Here is a 22,083-nt window from a genome sequence, read left to right as displayed (position 1 = left end):
TTGTCTCTGAACCACCTGCCACGCCGACCAGGGTGGGATGTGCTGTGTATGGTGGTTTGCTGACTGATCTGCGGATGTTGGGATGTGTCTCAGGTAAGCCCCACGGATGCTGTCAAACTCTTGCTTTTTGGGAAACCATAGCCCAACAGCTTGTAGGTCTTCTGAGCCTGCATTCTGTGGGGTTTCTTTCCATGTCTCCACGAGACATCTTTATGATGCCAGGCGGTTTTGCCCATTTTCATTTTTATTTCTTGTGATGTTACTGTGGTACGATTTCTAAATGAAGCTCTTAAGACTGGCCTGAAGTTTTAATTTCTCTTGTATCTGTAGGATAAAGGCCACACTGCTCAGCTGACCTTTGGTTTCTAGGAGAATGTTTAAATCCACCTTTTTTTTTTTTTTTCTCATTCTAAGTAGCCTGGGCAGGGGAGAGTTGCATATTTTATGGAAAAGCATCTTAGTACTAATTGACGTTTAAATTTTCTGTGTGCCTTTTGTTTCAGAGACAATGTTAAGAGCCTCTGAAAGGTGGCTACGGGCACAAGTCCTAGGAAAGGTTTATTGTTTGTAAATCAGAATAGGATAGGGCTCGTTCTGCACCTGTGTTTCCTCCAGGACGAGGCTCCAATTGAGAACCAGGAGGCAGAGGACTCAGGCCTCGTTTCTACTGAAGTTGACTCTAAACTAAAACAGAAAATAATAAGGATGGCATGGAATTGAGTCCAGCGGGGCATTTATGTATTAATAAAACAAAAGCACTTTCTTATTTAATGGGCTATTAAATATCCCCTTTGAAATATTCTGACCTCCCATCTGTGATATTCTTCTGGGGCTTTGTAGGGCCTTTACCTTTAGAATTTTTTCTTAGTTTTCTAGAAAGTATGGCCGTGACTTATGGTCTATACAACAGCTAATTTAAGACCTCCCTCGGGGAAGATGGGGGCGCTCGGACTGGACCTGAGGGGCCCGGCGTCTGTGGCTTCAGCTAAGTGCCCGTGCGAGGTCACTGAGCCCACGCCCCTGGGCACACGTGGGTGTCGTGTTGAACGGGGTATATTCCCTTACAGGGTGGTGCACCTACTCAGGCAAGGATTGACCCTGCAGAGGAGTAAGTCCTGATGCCATTTGCTTGGCTGTCATGGGCTGGGGTGGGGGTACAATGTCTTCTTCACCGTTGATGTAAACACAGGCATTGTTAAAACCTTTCGGGGTGTAGGTCCCTGAATTCTGCTGCTAGAACTGGTTTCCGATTTAAATTTCAGATTCTAAAGGGAGTTCTGCTGTCCCCCAAGCCTTGTGAACTCCGTATAGGTGATCTGTCCCTTGAATGTTGCTTTTTCACAAGGAAGGGGCTCGTTTTAAAGTCTGAAGGCTGGTCTGGCTGTCCAGGATGCAGGCTGTCCCTGCCTGGGTTCAGCAGGTGTGCTCTTTTCCTGCAGTGTTTGTTGTGTGGTTGTGTCAACGATTCTGAATTCTTAAAGTGGCCTTTTTGGCCTTGGTCTCCTTTGTAGTTTAAGAGGATGGCCATTCTCCGTAGGCCTGACTGTAGCACGTCCCAGCTAAGGGGCCACGTTAGCTAATTTATGACCTCACTGAGGGAGGATGGGAGAGCTCAGCCTCCATACCTAATTATCAGCCCTGTTTGTAATTTAATTCTGACACAAACGAGTCTGTAGGAATTGCCAGGTATTCATGGCAGTAAACACTGGGTCTGTCCAACTTTATTAGTTAAATTTTAATTAAGAGATAAACAAATCCAAAGAAGTTTTAGTACTAACTGTAAAATAGATTTTAGGACTCAAGACAGGAAGTTGTTGTATTCAAACATGCTGTTTAATAAAGAAGTCCCAACCAACATATTTGTTGCCACACCCGAAGGAGATGTTATTGGTGTCGTGAGAAAGGAATTGGCCGCTCCTAGGAATTTTTCCTGGGCTGAGTCTGCCTTCTTACCTTGGGGAGAGCTCCCTCACTCCTCTTTTGGCCTCAAGGATTTGCATCTGCACCTCCTCTTTTCCAAAGGATGAAGTCACAGACTTTCAAAGACTCCGCTGGGACCTCCTTGGGGTTGGCAACGCTGCCGTGCGTGAGTGCACCTGGGCTGGGGGCTCCTTCCCGGTGACTCTGAATATGCTGCTTTGGGTTGCCCCCTCGCTCCCCATGAACTGCCCAAAGCAGGGAGCCTCACGGAGAGACGGTGTCACCTAGCCACCGCCCTCTGGCCTCCTTTGAACCTTAGGACTTTCAAAAGGCATTTCAGTAGATAGAAAATTGCATAAATTTCCAGCTGCTGGAAGTCAGTTTATTTTCCACAGGCAGATGGCTTTTAGATAATTACTAAGTAGATAGTGTGGGAGTCATTGCATAGAGGAATAGCCAGAATGTTCTGGAATGTTCTGGGAAGTTCTTCTCCCCCTTTTCTTGTCGTCATGCTTAGCTGCTGCCCAAGTGTTTGTGTTGGGATAGGCAACGTAGTGTGTTTGAGGTTTACAGCAGCCAGAGTCTGCGGAGTGCAGCACAGAGAGCAGAAAGAAACTCTACGAACTAAGACAACGGAAAAAACATGAGCCCAGAGTACAGTATTTGAAGTAACAGGCATCCTCCACTAGTAATGGACAGATTTCTTTTATGAATGAGAAATGGAAAGTAACCCATTTCTTCCATTTCTGGCATCCGTGGTGCTAGGGAGGCTGTGTTTTGCAGTAGTCTTTTATCCCTTTATGATACCAAGTTTTCAGGATTTTTAATGTTACATCGAATGAGGAGATTACAAAGCTTTACTTGGTTTTAGTAAAGTGAGGTTTTTTTTATGGTTTACAATTCATTTTTTAAAAATAAAGTCTCAAATTGTGCACCAAATCAATTACTATGTAAATAAAAACACAAACTCTAATTTCTGGTGTAGTTTGTTCTACACCTTCTGCCTCTGTCCCCTGTCTTTGAAATGCATTACTTAAGGTTCCCCAAAGCAGAATGAGAGAGCCGTCGTAAAATGGGTACATTCATGTGACCCGTCTGTGCTTGATGTGCAGACTGCTTGAGGTCATTCAGGTAGGTTTGAAATGATGGTCCTTCGGTTGTTTCATGAGATTTGTTCCCATATGTTAATAACAGTTGAATGTTTATTTCTTCTTTTCTGAAGAAAGAAGTCCTTTGGTGCACGGGATGCTAAGCTAGGGCTGTCATGTTTGTGATTCAAGCTGTTCTGGGTCACTCTGTGCTAAGTCTCATGTTGCTAAAGCAGGTTGTGCTGGTTGTGCAGGCCATTAATGGAACTTTCCAGAATCGATGAGCAATGATTACGGCCTGTTTTAAAGTGGGTTAATAGGATCTTCCCTCTCTCTTTTCTTTTGTTTTTTTGCAGCGTTGGTGTGTGAGAGTTGGGCTGGCTGGCCTGAGAGGCTGCGGGTCCTTTGTGTGATACATGGTCGAGGAAACGCTCCACCCCGTCCCTCCTTGGTAAGTCGGACACCTAAATGGGAAATGAAGAAGCCAACGATTTACTAGATTGAGTTATTGTGACAGTTTATGAGCATCAGTTATCTCTGCTGTTAGAAATGGTGGTGAAAGAATGAACAAGCTTCCAGAAAGAAAGGGAGGCACGGAGAAGTTAAGTCATTTGCTCAAGAGCTCACAGTAGTCAAAGGAGGAGCTGGGATTTGAACCCATGCCCTTAACTCTAACACAATACGACCTCTTAGCACTAAGAATGCCTTTGGGAATAAGGACAGATACACTTTTATTCCGGATTGGGCAATACTCAGGTCCTTAAAGAAAAGCTCACCATAAATGGTAAGAAGTCAGCAATCTAAATCAGGAGGTGGCAGACTTTTTCTGAAAGGGTGAGGTAGTTAATATTTTAGGATTTGCTGGTCATCGCATTTCTGTTGGACCAACTCGGCTGTGTGTCGTAGCCTAAAGCGGCAGCAGACAACGTATGTGGGAGAGAATGGTTAGTCCTTATTTTATACTTGTTTAGCTTCTGAGATTCAGTACTTTCTTACAGATATTTACAGAATTCACTTTTAAGAATATTAACCCTCTGTTGTCATTTTTCTATACTTTATTTCCTTGTTAACTTTATCCTTTTAAATTTAGAAAGTTCATTTTAGTGTCGCCAAATATTTCCTTTGTAATGAGTTCAGCCAATGCTTAAAAATTTAATAAATTTTTAAATTTACTTTCTTCTGAATATTAAAATTCAAGTCTTTAATTCAGGGAAGAGTTCATTATTTAAGGATAGATATTACTTTTCATAATTCTTCTCATAGTTTAATTCTGCCTCTCTCTTTCCTCACTGACGAACATCGTCCCCCGATCTTAATCTAATGAAGGTGCTCAATCAGAATACTGTAGGAATGAGGAATCTCCATAACACATCGCTTCATCCTGTAGATAGCGACCAGGTTTACAGTCAGACAACTGAAATTCTTTCATTCTTTTATTTTCCTCTTTTGGTCAGGGAAAGGTTAACTTTTGCATTTTCAGGTTTTCTACAGCTTCTATATCTTGACAACTGTATTTCGGATTTTTTTAATTTACTAGAACTTAACCCATTATGTTGAGCAGTATTAAGTCATATCATGGTGTATTCATGTTCTGTGGTGTGTCTGGAAGACCAGGGCTGGCTGAATCTCATATATATTGGTTGATATCTTTACTTGTTGAGTTTAGAGGACTCACCTAGAATAGTAATTTAATTATCAATTTTCATGTGCCTACAATAATGGTTTCATAGTTCATTAGGTTCCAAAAGACAGAGAATTGGCTAGAATTCTCTTTCTGAGATGGAGGCGTACTTGGCTTTGGGCAGACTGAAACGCACTCAAGTCTCCATCTTTACTTTTCTTGGTTTTCTAAATTTCTTGGCTGCAAGATAGATACTGCGTTTTGCTGTCGGTGTTTCGGTCGGTGCCGTGGTGCGGGTAGGAATTCTGTTCTGTGATAGTCGCAGTGCGTTTCTGTGGATACTGTTGACACAAGGTACATCCCTTGCGTAAACATGCCGAGTGGTTGTATTTGGGGATCAAGACTTAGCCTGTCATCCTTAATAAAGTTTGAAATACTAACGCTGTGGACTCCACATCTTATTATTCTTGTCCCATTGTCTGGTCAGCCTCATGGAAAATCTCCACGAGGCGACCTGGAAGGGCCCCATGCAGATCTGATCTGTTTTGTCATATGCGTTTCACCCCACGTTCCCCAAGTTCACCAACGGGAGAATTGTCTGCTTCCATTAGGCACATCAGAATGCATCAGAATGAGCGCCCGCTACGGAGCCGGGGAAACCTTGCTTTCTCTCCTGTTCTCTTCCGTGTTGGGATTTGGGACTTTTTTATTGTTTGCTTAGCTGAGTGTCTGCCAAGTCTGTTATTGTCCCGGCTCTGTGACTATTATAAATATTTGTGAGCCACAGATGTGCGGTGAGGTTCAGAATCCATTTTCTTTTCTCTGTTTTGTGTGGAAGTCAGGCTGGCCATGGTGTCTGTGTGCTGTTCCTTCTCAGACACCCGTTAGAGGGCCAGATGTGTGTGAGGTTAATTGCTTGGATTTGAAGATTTACGTGTGCACGCGAGGATACTGCCCTCTTGTTTAAACTGTGCCTAAGATCTTTTTTTGGCGGGACTCTCCTCAGGGCATAAAAATGACCCTGTGTTTGGATTTTTGGATTTCATGGGACTTGAGGTTTTCCTGCATCGTGGTCTCCAGATCAGAGTATTGGAGCAGCTGCCATAGCTGCAGGGCTGCAAACCTAATCAGTTCGTGTTTTATCTACTGGAGCTTTTCATGTGGTTTTCATGTGTGTTTGTGTCTCCCAGGCCACAAAGGCATCAGAGTCATTTTGTTTCACTTGCTTTTGCTGAAAGTTTGGACAGTAACCACTATTGGTTAAACCAAAGCAGAAAAAGCAAAGGTTGGAAAGATGGTCAGGAGATTCTGGGAAGTAAATACCACCAGATTTCATATAACAGTACCTAAAAATAGCAAATAGATCTTACATTTCCAGTGTTGAGGAATTGGGTGAGTGTCTCTAAGTTGTTTACCATTGCTCAGAATTTTTTTTTGGAGTGAGGGACGTTACTGTCCTGCTCACAGCTCAGAGGCCATATACCTTTGAGAACTGTTCCTCCTCCTTCCATAGAAAGTCACCTCTTTGCTGCAGTGATGATTGGAAGGTGGGTCGCCGACCCAAACTGGCCAATCACAAGTCCCACCTGGTGGCCACTCTGAACAGTTCTAATTGAGAGCCAAGACTTTAGCTTGGTCACCAATATCCCATTTCTTCTTTCTTACTCAAAGATAGGACTTAAACGAGTTCTTCCCTTTCTTTTCTTCATCAATTTTTATTTTCCCTTCTCTGCTAGATCTTTCCCTTAGAGATGCAAACATCTACCATTTTTAAAAAAATGACCTGTTGACCTGAATTTCCTCTCCAGCCAGGACCCAGTTCTCTCCTTCTGTTTACAGAAGAACTCTTTAAAAGCATTTGTTTCTATTTCCTTGTGTTTCCACTTCCTCTGGAACCCACTTTGACCACTTGGTCATTCCATCATCAGTCCTGCCTCTTCAAGGTCACCCGTCACCTCCATGTTGTTGAATCCAGGCGTCCACATTCAGTCAGCCTCACACCAGACAGTCAGGAGCGGCAGCCTTCGTACAGTCTAATCCATCCCTCCCGCCTCCTCGAAGCACTTTTCCATCTGCTTTCTGGACACCGCAGCTCCCTGATGTGACTCCTCCATCTCTAGCCGTTGTCCCTTCCTTCAACTGCTCACCTCCCTGACCTACAACCACTGGCGTCCTTAAGGGTTCCGTACCTTGACCTCATCTCTTTCCCCACCATCCTCACCACTTGTATAATTTCTGCCCTCCCCATAGTGTAAGTTCCATGAGGGCAGGGATTTTCGCTATTTTGATCACTGCTCCATCTTCAGGCATCGAACGGTCTAAGACAGAAAAGCTGTCAATGATTGTTTGTTGGATGGGTGGTGAATGGTTGGATGGATCGTTTGGGATTTTTTAAACTGGGTGAGAAAAAACCCTATTTCTAATTTGGGCACAGAACTGGAAGTACATGAGATTGTCTGCAAGAGGAAGGAATGAGATTATTCCTCCTCTATCCCCAACCAGAGTTTAGTGTATTTGGTACAATTTTCCCCATGTTGTCCAGCAGGCGGATGTTCACTTGTTCACCAATTCTCAGACCACATATTATCTGCTCTGTGAACCCTTATCATCCTTCTCCTTCCTGTCCCCATGTTCCTGTGCATGTCCCCACAGTAGCAATTTAAAGTTGGATTTATTGAACTATTTCTTGTGTCTTTCTTTTTCACTATGAAGCCCTTGATTGTATCCATCTTCCCAATACTTAACACACAATGAGCACTGAATGTGTTCATGTTACTTAATGAAGTGATTCAGATTGAAATTTTGTAAAACCTAATTTACCAGAAGGGTCCTTAAGAGTTTGGTAAAAATGTGTTCCTCTAGCCTGGCTGACTGTGCTACATTTGATTTAAGATGTGTATTTCATGATTTTCCTATAATTAAATAATTAGATTTGCTGTAGCCATCACAGACTGTCCCCGTATTGTCCATGTGAGGCCATTTACTCTACTGCTTTCTCAAATAGTCTTGCCGCTTTGGAGGATAAGTGAACGTCATTCATACCAGCTCTTAGGAGAGAGTGCACAGCCCTTCCAAAGTCTGCTTCTCCCTGATGACTGTCTGTGAGTTGTGAAGGTAACTGAAAGGGAAGGTCATAGTAGTCAAACAGCACATAGACTAAGACCAGTGGCCCTGCCCTCACCTGTGTCATCGGATGTCAGTTCCTTCCTGGCATTTAATGTTTCTTAAATTGAGTGTTTGGACCTACTGTGGAATTTCATCAGTATCATCTTCAAGGAGTCTGTATTATTAAATGTAAAAATAGCACAGTGCAGGGTAACTGTCAGGTCACGGGCCGGGCCGAGCTTAGAACCCTGAAGTTGTAGTTCCTGCAGATTAGTTATCAGGGATGTGCCTGTTCCAAAAACAGCACTGATCTGTCTTTATGGAGCCCCTGCCATGCCGGGAGCACAATCTGGGGTCAGGTGACTCTGTCTGTCTGTCTGTCTATCTGTCTATCTATCTATCTATCTATCTATATGTGTCTATCCATCTGGGTGGAGATGTGGGTTTGTAGGTGCAGATATAGCTGACACAGACATAAATATGGACGTAGACAGAGATTGTGCTCTCACTGGCGCTCATGAAGGTCACTAGGGCAGAGATACAATCAATGAAATAATTGTCTAAAACCGTGTACTAAAAGCCCAGCTTTGTGGCTCAATTATAAGTTTCTAATAAGTTAACTGATGTGTGAAAGCATCCGCAGCCATGCGATACCTTTTAAATAGATGCTCTTTCACTGACTTGGTGCTACAGGCACACGCACACACACGCACACACACGCACGCACACGCACGCACACACACACGCACACGCACACACACACGCACACACTCACACGCGCACACACGCACACACACACGCACGCACACACACCACACGCGCACACACGCACACACACGCACACACACAGTGGTCTTCATCGGACAGTGCGTGCGGTTGCCCAGCCTTCTCGTCAGCCATCCCTGAACACATAACCGTGCTGAGCTGCCAGTCACGTTCTGAGCTCTGAGTGGCAGGTAGGATTCATCTCAGGCCGGGCACATAGTAGGCCCCAAACAAGAAGGAACAGCATCAGTGAAGCCATGAATGGCCACGTGTTTCCTATGTAAGTTCTCATTCTAGAGTGTCTTCACTGAAGCGAGCATCTTTTTAGGTGGCAAATCCAACTTTTTTCCCCAACTGACTATGGCATTTCTTTTTTTTTTCTTCTGGAATTCCTTCCTTCTTAACTCAATTTGGTACATAGTTACTTGCTAGCTTTATCATTCCACTGCCAGATTTCTAGGAGCTGATGACATTTCCTTCATAACTTTCTCTTTTATGTGCTGTTATGCTCTTCTGAGATTGTTTCATAATCCAGGTGTCATGAGGGTCTTTGAAAGGTCTTGGAAGTTTCTTCAGGGGATGTTGTAATAATAGCAATAATAAGAAAAGTGAATTATGGTGGTCTAGTTTTGTTCTGTGATTATAATGTTGAGTGTCTGGTATATAGTTTAACTTTGACTCATTTTCAGGTTCAAGTTCTGTCTTTATGGAAGAGCATTTACAGAGCAGTTTTTCTTTTCTTTAGCAAATCCTGAATGCTCAGATACACCTATGACTAACATTTCTAACCGCAAATGCCTGGTTTGTGAAGGCTTTATTGATTTAGAGTAGCTGCTGCTGCTTTTTTTTTTTTTTTTTTGTCTGAATGCAACTGTAGAAAGTATAGAGTGTAAATATTCTAGGTTACCTCCACCTGCAGTAGTCACACGTGCTTGGATCTGAAGGACTTGGGACCAGTTCACTACTGGAAGTGATTTAACAGCCCCTTATAAAGTGGCAGTGATAATAGATATTTGATACAGGTTCTCCAACATTTCATAATATAGAACATTCTGTAAATCACCAGTAATAACCTAGGAATAATTCATACAAGCGGCTCAAGTTATCTGAGTGCCCCCTACATCCCAGGCACTGGTATAACTTTTACTTACATTGTTTTATCTTCTCAGCAACCTGTGTACAATATGTTCTAATCTCCTCCCCAGTTTAGAGATGAGTAAACTGAGTCATGGAGAGGTTTAGAAACTTGCCAAGGTAATTCAGAGATTACCCAGATGCCAACCCCAGTGGGTAACGTATAACTTCTGAATCCAGGGTGTGTTTCACCCCCTTTCTTTTCTAAAGGTCACCAGGGGAGCTCACTTGGCAGAATATTACAGAAAAGATTTATAAAGCAATAGACCCACCCATTTTAAATGTTACTGCAAAATAAAACAGCTATAGGTTTCTGCAAATAGTGTCTTGGTTTTATTTCACTGAGCCAGCAAATATCTTGAGGGTTGGAACCCACTCTCACCGTGTAATTTCCTTGTAGGAAACACATGATTGGTGGTTAATTAAAAAAAATTCCTTATGGACAAACATCTGTATAAACACATGGTGCTTCTGAAGCATCTTTTCCTGTACATGGGGGTCACTGGGGACTAGCGGGCATTCCGATTAATGTCGGATTGGAAATCGTGTTCCTATTATTGGTGCAACACACTAACCACTTTTCTTGAAAATTGCAAGGAAAGTGACAAGGAGAAATAACCTGTATTCATCCACCACCTCTCTCCAAACAGATCTTTACCGAACACGTTAGGGTATGAGACTCTTTTAGGAATTGGAGATAAACTGACAAACAAGAAGCTTCCCATTTCTCATGGAGCACACATTTCAGGGGAGAGTTGGACCCTAAACAATAATCACATTGTGATAAATAAGAAAAAGTATCTTACAGAGGCAGGTACTATGCAGAGAATTCAGATAGGGTCATGCGAGGCAGCGAATGGGGGCAACTTTGGGATGACTGTGTGTGGAGGGGAAGGGACAGCGGTGTGGACTAGAATGGCAGAGGTGGGCAAGAGTTAGATACAGTGTGTAGGGCATTGTAAGACAGGACGGGAAACTCTGATTTTTTCATGGGCATTGGGAAGCCTTTGCAGAAGCAGTGGTGGGATAGGATCTGTTTGCACTTGTAAATCGTCATTTATATTTTCGTGGTTGCAGTTGGGACAATGGATTGTCGAGTAGCAAGAGGGGAATCAGGAAGACCAGCTAGCAGGCCATCGCAGGGGACTGGCGAGGCTCGAGGGTGGTGCAGGCTAGGGTGTCGCTGGCGAACGTCCAGGGAGAACTGGACTGGATTTGGCTAATTTCAGAAGCAGAATCAGGGGTACTCTGATGGCTTGGGCACTGGAGGGGAAGAGAAGAAAAATGAAGAACGGTTTGTAAGTTGGTGGGCGGTGGACTATTAACTGAGGAGATTCAGGTTTTGGAGGGACAAAGATTTCTCCCAGGATCATGTAAATTTGATCATGCTCATCCAGTTGGAGAGAAAAGGGAGACATGCGTGCGAGTCTGGACTATTTGGGAATGATTGGGACTAGAGCTCAATATTTTGGAGTCATCTCCATGTTTGACAGTGAAGTCCCAGGCCTCTCATCTAGGAGAGGCTGTGGGGAAGGAAAGGGCACCACAGGCAGAACTGTGGGTGCTGGGATGTTTGAGTCGAGTGTTAGCATCTCTTGGGGAGCTCTTCGTAATATTTTGCTTGAAGTCAGGTGATGCTTTGGTACTTCATAAGTGATCTTAAAAGTGACAAAAAGCCTCGAAGGTAATTCTCTCCTTGAGGGGTTTCATTCACCACCTTAGCAGCAAAATTTTCCATTGTTGTAACATAAAATGCCATTCTGGTTGTAGCGAATATCAGATCCTTACAAGGGCAGCGCAGTCATTCCTCCGTATCCACGACCTCGCAGTTCCAGGACCTGGCAGCTACCCAAATCTACAGCTGCTCAAGTCCTGTATATAAGATGGCAGAGTGTGATGACCACAGGTGGCCCTGGCTGTCTTGACCTGTAGTTGAAGGTTGACCTGTGGTTGGTGTGAGTTGTGGATGAGGGACCGCAGATGCCGGGCTCGTGGAGGGCTGATGGTGGGATGTGATTTCTTTTCAGCATTTCTTTGACTTTTTCCCTCCAGTTAGTGGCTCAGGCTCCCACTGGTTTTCAAAAGCAGTCTTTTCCCCAGTTGAGTTTGGGAGGCCTGGGGCAAGGGGTGACGTGGATGTTAACCATCTACCAAGTTTTCTTTCTTACCAACATGCTACTTGCTGACATTTAAATTTTGCGCCACTGTTTTTCCATCCCTCCCTGTGCTCTTTTAATTACTATAAGTACCTGTTTTTTCCAGGGACCTTGAGCTAGTGGAAGTTCAGTATTTGAGAGACCTGGGGAATGTTTTTGCCAATGAATTTCGCATTTTCAGTGTCAGTTCTGGAAGCCGTCTGCATATTTGTTGACTAAATGAATCTCTGAACATTTGCAGCGTGCTGGGGGAGAGACCCTGACGTGCTGTTACTACTAATGCAGCGGCTAGTGACACAGGCCGGAGAGCCCCTCAGTGTTTCCTTCCCTACAAGGATTCTACGTAATGCCTCTTGCATCACTGACACCTTTGTAAAAGGATCAAACATATGAAGCTTAGGATGTCACCAGCATTTTATCAGTGGCTTAAAACTTTGATTTTTCTATCAAAGAGAAATGCATTTGGCCCATTCATGTAAAGTTGACGGCTCTCATTTCTCCTAGTTAGTGAAAATAAGATTTGGCACTGGCCATTAAGATTCCCTGGGACAGATGTATTCTGCTGTGAACCGGGATACGGGGCTGTATGTTGAGAAGTAATGGGTTTCAGTATCCACAATGCACACAGAGATCTTTGTGAAAAGGACACGCATAATTGGTAAGGCACAGTCATCAAGCACTTGTTCAAACTGTCGAGCTGAACTAAAGAATAAATTATTTTTTCAAATGGGTCAATTCCTTGATAAAATGCCAACACTGAAAGTAGTTTATAAATTATCCAAAAGATCTTATTTTTTCAAAAAAAACCACTTTATTGAGGCATGATTGGCATATAAAATGCTATACGTATTTAATGTATAGATCTCAGTGAATCTGGGGATGAGAACACACCTGTGAAACCATCACTACCTTCAAGGCCATCACCTCCCAAAGTTTCCTCTCGCCTCTCCTTTTTCTTCTGGCTTTCTCGTTTTTGTTTCATTTTGTTTTTCGGTAAAAACACTTAAGCTAAGATCGACCCTCTTTGCAAGTTAAATATACGATCTAGTAGTGTTATTAGCTACAGACTCTGTTCTGTATAATAGATCCCATTTGAGAAATTTGTGTTGTTGCTGGAGATTGAGACTCACCTCTTAAGAACGCCATTCGGAACAGCTCACTCGTGGGGTCAGAAGCCAACCGGCAGCACCCTCAGGCAATCAGCCTGAGTTTCAAAGTCGTGTGGTTTCCCTTCCCTGCTTTACGGTGGTGTTCAGACCGCAAGTGATACAGGCGTCTCATCTTAAATAAATAACCTGCAGCTCCCCGAGGGCACTAAGATGTGAAGGTGGGATTTGCCGGATCAGGGCTTTGAATGACTGCGTGCAGGCTGTCAGTGAGACCCAGAGAACATGTCACCTGGGGTTATAACAGGACTTCATAGCTGTCCAGGCTGTCAGATTAGGTCACTGAGGGAGAGGGGACTCCATTATCCTTTTTAAGGTTACCTTGATTCCGCCATCTTGGGGATTAGAAACACTATAAAGCATCTTTATTGTTGATACCAATGACAGTTGGATAAAAATTCAACAAGATGAAAAAAAATCCAACAATGCTGATAAATTGCAAGGATCAGGTAAAATGATGACTATCTTTCTCTGCCTCTTTACCACCTGACAAAAAAGGCTGCGGCTTCATTACTTGCAAAATTCTGGGAGATGACAGAGCTGGATAACAAGCTCTCAATGGAAAGGTCAGGAGCCAGTTCTCTGGTGGACTGTGGCTCTCGCTAGCCTTCTTGCACCTCTGTCTGTAACGTGGGGAGAAACCCTGATGCCACATGCCTTTTTTTAGAGACAGAGAGTCAGTTCCCACTTCAGACTCAGCCCATTCATATTTGCAGCTATATTGCTCTCCTAGGATTCCAGGTTCTCCCCATGCTGGAGACAGTTTCTGAACTGTGCATATCATATGTATGTTCTGGTTAAAGAAATCCACCCTGTGGACAGCACAGAGTAGTATTTGTAGCTGGAAACTCCCAAAGCAAGCAGTCTGCCTAGACTATATTCAATTTCCTGTATTGGCATATAATCAAAAAGAATCTGAGAAGAAAAACAAATATATGTATGCATATGTATGACTGAATTACTTTGCTATACAACTGAAACTAACATTGTAAATCAACCACACTTCAATAAAAAAATGTAAAAAGAAAAGAATTGTAGAGAGCGATACGTTAGTAACATCCCCTCCAAGGGTCAGGCAGGACCAGCCACGATGTTGACTGTGTGGGTAATCACGTTCTTCTCAGCCAGGGAAGGGGAAAGATGCTGTTTGTACCAATGGTGAAGAATGTGTTTTTGGACATTTAGTTTTATTTATACTGGATCTCTTCCAAGTTTATATTTCAGTGGGTTTCTTAGTCTTAATTTTAGCAGTTGCAGACTGGGAACTTTCTCCTGATTTCCTCTTTTTTTTTGCAACCCACAGACTAGAATGTCATTTGGTTGTCATTTGCAAAATAATCTATGCTACAAGATAATATAAAAAATCTAACAAGTTGAATATCCCGTACAGACAATATTTGCAATGCATATGATAGACCTAAGGTTAATATCCCTGAAGTACAAAAAGCTGTAAATTAAGAAAAATTCAAGCAGCCCACAAGAAAATGGGTAAAGATATGATTAGGTGATTCACATAGGAGTAAATTCTGATGTCCAGTAAGTAGGTGAAAAAGTGTTCTGTTTCCAACTCTCAAAAAAGAAAAAAAGAAGGAAAAAGAAAACACTTAATGCTGGTAAGGATGCTGATAAAAGGGGACTCTCACCCATTCCTGATGGAATTGTGAATTGTTTATATTTTGGGGAAAGCACTCTGACACTTCCTATTAAAAACGTACACACTCTGACCCAGCACTACCACTTCTGGGAATACAGATTATAAAAATAAGAACACCAGCATACGTATATGAGGGTATGTGTATTTGGTGTTTACAGCAGTGTTGCTTTTAATGCTCTCCTTCCCCTAAAAAACTATAAAAACTACCTCAAATATTGAGTATGTATCAGTAGATTATAGATTATGTATCAGTTAGATTCTAAGAATGCCTCAGATCTGTTGCTGCCATGTAGAAACTAATTTAAAACACTCCTGGTTAACTTGGCGAGATTTTCATAATTAATGAGAACTAGATCTCATTTGATAAAGCAGAAAGACCTTCATCCCCCAAGTCTGTATACATAGTTTGCCTTTGTTACGTGGACCTGGGGAAAGATCCAGAAGGGTGTCCAGTAGGCTGCTGACAAGGGCTGTGCGGGTAGGGGGAGATAGCAACGCCCAACAAAATCAACATGTGACCCACAAACAAATTTGTGGCTGGAAACTCCCAAAACAAGCAATCTGCCCAGACCCAGGAGGCACTGAGCTGGCAAAAGAGCGACGATTTGGGAATCTGGGGTCATGACCACCAATCCTGTTGCTCTGGATATAGCGGAGTTCTGGTAACAAGTGAGATCATCTGAGAACCTTTGCATTTCTTTAAGGTGCTTAAAATAGCTCCTACAAGGGGCGTAGACTCTTCCTCATTCCCCAACCATTGCTTCCTTACATCAGGAATCCCTTCTGTCGTCTCTGAACCGTCATTCTCCTTTGAAAGTTCTCTTAGAATACAAACATTCACCAGCAGCACATTAGAAATCCTCGAGTCTGCCCTTAGGTATTGATGTAAGGTATTTAGTATTTCCCCTTCCCTCCAGCACATGAGTCACCCTAGACAAGTCAGAAATGCTTCCTGTGTCTCATTTGCCTTTTCTCTGTGTGCAGATACCATCATTCTCTTGTGTATCATGGGTAGTGGCAAATTCTATAATGAAGGTGAATTTTAATGGTAAATGCCTAAGTTTTAATTCAAGAGGTGTTTATAAAGAGAAAGACTGCGTCTCATACATTCCCCAGCACTACTCTGTCAGTGAATGCTGTGCTGCTATTACTTAAAAGAAGGAAAACTGGAGAGGGGGTCGGGGAGAGAAAGCCACCTGGAGCATGGTGACAGACACATGAGTCAGGGACAAAGCTGGGGTTCCCATGAGTTTTAGGAAACTCTCCGGTCCATTGTTTGAAGAGCTCCAGTGCATTGTGCGTGTTCATGATGGCTCAGTCCAGTGCCATGTGTGCATGTGTACCAGTGGGTGACATGGAGAAATGGAATGGTGCCACCCTCGAGCAATGCTCTTCCAATATTTGAACTCTATCTGGAAGCAACATGGCTGCCAAGGGCCCAGCAGAGCACATCTGAAGCCAGAGGTTTGGCTGCAGATGGACCAATGGGGCTTTAGGGATACAATCAAAGAGTGTCTACTCTAGTCAGAACTCTTCTCTGTGTGACACCACAGACAAGCAAAAGTTGTTCCTAACTTGCCCTTCTGAAAACTTGGTTTGTTTTTGTCAGTTGTATGTTGATTTCGTTGGGCTTTGCTATCTCTTGTCATATACTGATCCTTGAGGAAAGTGGAACGCTCCCCAGATGAATAAACAGAAGTTGTTTGGGTGTCACTGAGAAACATGTAACTCTATGGAGTCCTTGTGCATGCATGTAGGCCCCGGGAAAGATGAGGCCTCCTCTTTAATCCCTGCCATCTGGACACAGTCAGGCTCCTCTGAGGCTCCTAGGGCACCACAGCATCATGAGAGGCTGCCCAGCTGGACTTGGGAGACAGGCCAGCTAGGAAGCCAGCATCCAAAGCCTGTCATGCCCTTTGATCCTCAGCTCAGAGGTGCGGGTTTTCTTCACTAAGCATGATGGTGAACGTGATTTTGTACCTTACTCTGCCTCTATTTCAGATTCCTAAGTGAGACACAGTGTCTGGCCACGACATACCCTATTTGTCCGTTACTTTGTCCTAAAGGTCAGGATGCTTGTTACCTGACTGAACCTGTCTCAGCACCAACAGTGTCAAGTCCAGGAAAGCCCATCACTTGTCCTCATCAACATCGGGGGCATATTTAGGACCTGTTTCTTGCTCTCCGTGTATAAAGACAGATGGCAGAGTTCTGTTCTTTCGGAGCTCGCCAGTTAGCGTGCCCTCAATATTTATCATCTGTGGAAGGCAGTTGTCACATACAAAGGAGAGAGAGCACTCCTGGTGGATGGCAGGGATTTCTGGTAAATGGCAAGGCTTCCACTGGAATCACGGAGGGGGTCTGATCCTTGTGGGCTGAAGCCAAATTCTGCCCCTCCTGAGGCACAGAACTTGCAAGTAGGGTGTATGCCCTGACTTTGCTCCCTCCGGCATATAAAAGGTATTATGGACTGAATGGTTGCGTCCCTCTGACGTTCATATATGAAATTTCTAATCCTCAGTGTCATCCTGTCAGGAGTGGGGTCTTTGGGAGGTGATTCAATCCCGAGGGTGGGGCCCTCACCAATGGGATTAGTGCCCTGATGGAAGAGATAAGAGAGATACTGCTTCCCGTGCCCCACCCTCCTCTCTTTCTGCAACAAGAAAATGACCATCTATGAACCAGGAAGAGGGTTCTTACCAGACACCAAATCTGCTAGCATCTTGGTCTTGGACTTCCCAACCTCCAAAACTGTGAAAATAAATGTTTGGAGTTAAAGCTACCTAGTCTTAAAAAAACATAAAGCAGCCTAGTCTTCTTAATTTGTTACAGCAGCCCAAGCTAAGACAGGAGGGATTTAATACAAGTTAAAGTGAAGTCATCCAATAGAAAGGATCTGTGCATCTGTAGGGACAAAGATACAACGCAGATGTTAAGGAAAAATGTCTCCAGAGACAGGAATGCAGTTACATAATTACATGGATTGAAACTTCATGATCATTCTTGTTGCCCTTAACTTTGAAAATTACAAGAAATAGTAGTTGGTGGTTCCTACTTTGTACTTTATAGACAATGTCAAAGAATCTGAGATCAAATGCTACGGGTAGTTGAGAAGAAAAATGCACAAACCAGGATCCCATTCAGGGCTTATAAAAATGTAGATTTATGTGAGAAATTTAAAACATGTTTTAACAAAGCAGATGATGCGCATAAGTAGAAACAGTAAATATATTCTGCACACGAAATCCAGTGGAATTGAATATTTAATTAGAAGTTGCAGCTTATAATGTTGAAAAAATATTCTTTGAAAAACAGTTGTTCATGAACTGTTTCCCACTGGTTTTATTTATTCTAGTGAAACTTCTTTTGGGTAAAATGTAAAAGCTGCAGCGTCTTAAAATAATATAGCAGAGAGTTGAAAGTCTTGCTATAAATTGCCTTCTATTTTTTACATGGAAGAATAAAGGGAGAGTCTGTACAGGATATAAAAGATAATTAGAAAGTTGTCCAGTGACGGTGCCAGCCTTCCGATTTTAGCAGCTGAGAAGTTTCAGTGGCAAGGAGCTTACAGTCCTCCATAGCTTAGAGTTTGTGAGCTCTGGAGGGCAGTTGTCACACGCAGGGGATAAGGAACATTCCTGTTGGGGACAGGGATTGTGGGCAAAGCTTTGACTGCAATCATGGGGCGGGGGCGTCTGATCATTACACCAGGTACTTGGTCTTACCAAGTCCTTTCCTCCTTATAGGCTGTAATACTACCTAAATTGCATTTTTTTTAGTCTGAAGCAGCTTTTCAACCTTGGCACTATTTGGGGTTGGATAGTTTCTTCTTATGGGGGAGCTTTCCTGTGCATTATAGGAAATTATTAGCATCCTCAACCTCTGTTCGCTAGATGCCAGCAGCATCCCCTGGTTGTGACAGCCAGAATTGGCTCCAGACATCGCCAGATGTTCCCAAGCAGAGGGAGTAAAATCGCCCTTGGTTTTGAGCTCTTGGTCTAAATGCACTTGGCTGAACAAAAAGAAGGACAAATGCACGTCTTGAAAACATTGTGTGTACTTGTGTGGTCGCACGGCTGTGATGGCCAGGGCTTGGACTTGACGCACTGCGATTTTCGTGTTGCCTTTGTCAGTATTGCTGACCTTATGCCAATAGCTTCCATCCCGTGTGCAGGTGCAACAGCCCTGGGGTGGAAGGGAGCGGGCAAGACGGTGCTGGGAGGCTCATCTGGAACTAACTGCTGGGAAACGTGGGGCCTGCCATTCGATGAATGACTTGGGGGTTCATCCTGTGTTACCAGTGATCAAACACGGGTTAGAGTGGACCAACACACCCCCCAACTTCCCTGACCTCCCACATCTCCAATTCTCAACACTTCCCCCTCACTTATGTGCTCATGGATTCTATTTTATTTCATTTTATTTTATTTTTTAATTGAAGTATAGTCAGTTTACAGTGCTGTGTCAATTTCGGATGTACCGCATAATAGGTCGGTCATACACATACATGCATATTACTCATGGATTTTAGAGTGAAGAGGGGACCAAATAAAATCTAACCCCCCAACTGAAGGTTGAAGAAATTAAGAGTACACTTTTCTAAGAGCTTTGAGAGTTCATCTGTGACCTGATGACCCACTACCATCATTTCATTTGCCTCTCTAATTTTGACTGACAACTCTCCAAAACACACAATGATGACAAGAAAATGTATAGTTGGAATGACAAAGTGAGGTTTTTATGTGTTTTTTTTCCTACTTTTTAATTGAAGTATAGTCAGTTCACAATGTTGTGTCAGTTTCTGGTGTAGAGCACAAAGCTTCAGTCACACATGAATATACATATTCATTTTTATATTCTTTTCACCATAAGCTACTACAAGGTATCGAATACAGTTCCTTGTGCTATACTTTTTTTTTTTTTTTTGATGTTATTCCTGCAACCCTTGGAGTTTATTGAGCTGAGTGAGTGCAGGTTAAAGCTGCCCTTGAAAGGATGCACATATTTTTTAAAAAATCTTTTTTTGTTGTTGCTCATCTTTCTTAATTCTGTTCCCAAGAAGGACGTTGTCTAACAATGGAAGATTTCACAGTCTGTATCTCTGAGCTAAATCAAAGATTTGATGCCAACTCTAGCACTGCAGAACATTATGTGAGTTTGGGAGACTCTTTGAAATAGAGTGAGGCCATAAACCGGTGAGTGAATTACCGCGACGCAGACAGCAGTCATTTTGATTTGATAGGTGTTCAGCAGGGCTTCTATTACATACATTTTCCTTTTTATTTAAAGAAAATTCCACCTAATTTGCTTAGACCAACCATCTGGAAGTACTTTTTCTCTTTATTGCCTTTTGACACCTTGCCAACTGAAAGGAAAAAAAAGGAGGCTGAAAAAATTATAAAAATACAGATTTTAAAGGAATGTTAAAAGAAATGCTAATTTTTCATCTTCCAATGCATGCATTAAGTTAAATTAACTTCCTTTAAGTTTCCTTTTGTAAGTACTTGTCCTCTGGTATGTGTGACAAGATGTTTAGATTCCTTTCTTTCCTCCTGCTATCATTTTATGTCTCAGAAACCCAGAACGCCTTACAGGTGTCTGTGTTTGGTGATCATCTTCATTGTATTGGGTGGGAACTCCATCTGACCATCAATGAACCCTAGATACGGAGCAGTCATGGTCCTCTGATTGGTGTAGTTTCTTCCCTACTGGCTAAAAACTTTTTAAAAATACTGTAATGAAATTTTGCTTAAAGGAAAGTTTTTTAAAAGTTGTACCTTGAAAGTAACTCCTTATTGGAAGCACTCATTGGGTAAATCAAGAAGTGGTTGATTTAACATTTGAAAAATATAAGGCTCTGATTTATTTGGGTCACATGCCCATCTGCTTACAGCTCCATCTTGTCTCATGGGCACTGGATCTTTTCCAAGTACACTAAGCTTGGGGTGGCAATGAGTCACAACAGATTGAGACACACGTATGAAATTGTGGAGCATTTACTGAACAGCCAGCTATGCAGTGATGTCGTATGTACAGCAGACCTGCCATGTGTCAGCAGGGGGACACTTTTAAATGTTATGTCAGCCATGATGAAAACTCGGGAAGGTAAAGGGTTTTGCTCCCATTTAATCGACAAAGCTGAGATGGAAGTTTATAAACTTTCCCAAAGTGGAATCATGAAAGTTGATTCACTCCACGGTCTTTCAACTCAAAAGCCCTTGCCCTGTTTCGGGGGGATATTCTTCTCTCATTTGTGAATGATATCCATGTTGGTGCTGTCTCCTCATCCGTACATCTGGTGGGTTTTACTAAGGCTTCTGAATGACTTTCTTGTTTCATTTGTGTAAAGGTTTCTAGTACAGAACGTTACCAATGTTTTCATGTTTTGATTGGTAGACAGTAAAAGCGTCACTTGAGCAAATGACTTATTTGAAAATGGACCTATTTCCATCTTAATATTTATGCAGGATTTATGATATGTAGAGCACTGAATGTAAATTTCTTATCAAATCTAATCAGAGGGACTTTCTTATTTTATGCTCATTTGCAGAGACTATATTGGATGGGCATCCACAGAAAGAGCTGGAGAAAAGCTCTCATCTTAGATGAAAGTAATTTTTTCTTAGAGTAAATCGCTAGATCTTGAACACAGCTGAGCAGAGTTTTCCATATCTTTCTTATGCTTCATTTATTGTGAATGAAGTTAATTTTGTTTGATGGTATTCTTTTAAGTCTCAGATATCATTGCAATGAAATATGATGATTATAGTAATATCTATTTATGCATGTAATATGTGTTTTCCTAAAATAATTACATAATTAATTTTCATTTCACAGTGACAAAAGAGCTGGGTAGCCTTTGAGCTCTCATCCAGTTAAATGAGAAATATAGCAGATGATAATTTTGAATCAGGTTCTAATAGAGAGAGAAAAAAATGTTAGGATATATTGTCACCTAATTTCTTCAGATGAGTTTTACTTTATAGAGATTTTATGTATCTATTTTGGTACATACCTTGCTTGCATTCAGTGGAATTCATTTAAATAGGGAGTCATAAAATAAAAATTAAGTGCTAGGCTGTTGGTGAAACTCAGAGTACAGACATGTTTCAGAAGCATATAAATTATTACGGCTATGTTATTTGACTTTTATTAAGCACATGGAGCTTTTGTTGTCCACATATAACAAAAGCATTGTGAGATAGAATCTGCTACTATTTGTCTTCCCTGTCCTATAATCAAGTATGCTCAATATGGTGTACACTCAATGCAGCATTTAATTTCTCCATTTTATGTAACAATTTCAAGCATTCATTCTTCTCTTCTCTTCTAACCTTCCCTTCTAACCTTCCAGCTTCCACCACCTTCTGTTAAACTCTCTAGCACACCTTATCCTTCCTTCCATTTCATACTATTTTAAGGCTAAATGCATCTTCCTTTAGGAAGTCATGCTGAATGTACCAGAAGGTACTCC

At 42.4% G+C, this 22,083-nt stretch overlaps 1 protein-coding gene across 3 annotated transcripts in view; it reads left to right on the top strand.

Moving 5' to 3' along the window:
- SEMA5A (semaphorin 5A) overlaps window positions 1-22,083 on the top strand; it is a 444,249-nt gene that overhangs the window by 98,294 nt on the left and 323,872 nt on the right. For 2 of the 3 annotated variants that reach the window (XM_032469912.1, XM_032469908.1), the window contains exon 2: window positions 3,365-3,459. The exons of the other annotated variant lie outside the window; for it this stretch is intronic. The gene's annotated coding sequence lies outside the window, so the exon portion shown is untranslated. The remainder of the gene's footprint in view (window positions 1-3,364; window positions 3,460-22,083) is intronic. 3 annotated transcript variants of the gene reach the window in all.

Source organism: Camelus ferus, chromosome 3 (assembly GCF_009834535.1).
Source record: "Camelus ferus isolate YT-003-E chromosome 3, BCGSAC_Cfer_1.0, whole genome shotgun sequence".
NCBI lineage: Eukaryota > Metazoa > Chordata > Mammalia > Artiodactyla > Camelidae > Camelus > Camelus ferus.
Note: the sequence above shows the minus strand (reverse complement) of the source record. Positions and strands in the feature narration are given on the sequence as shown.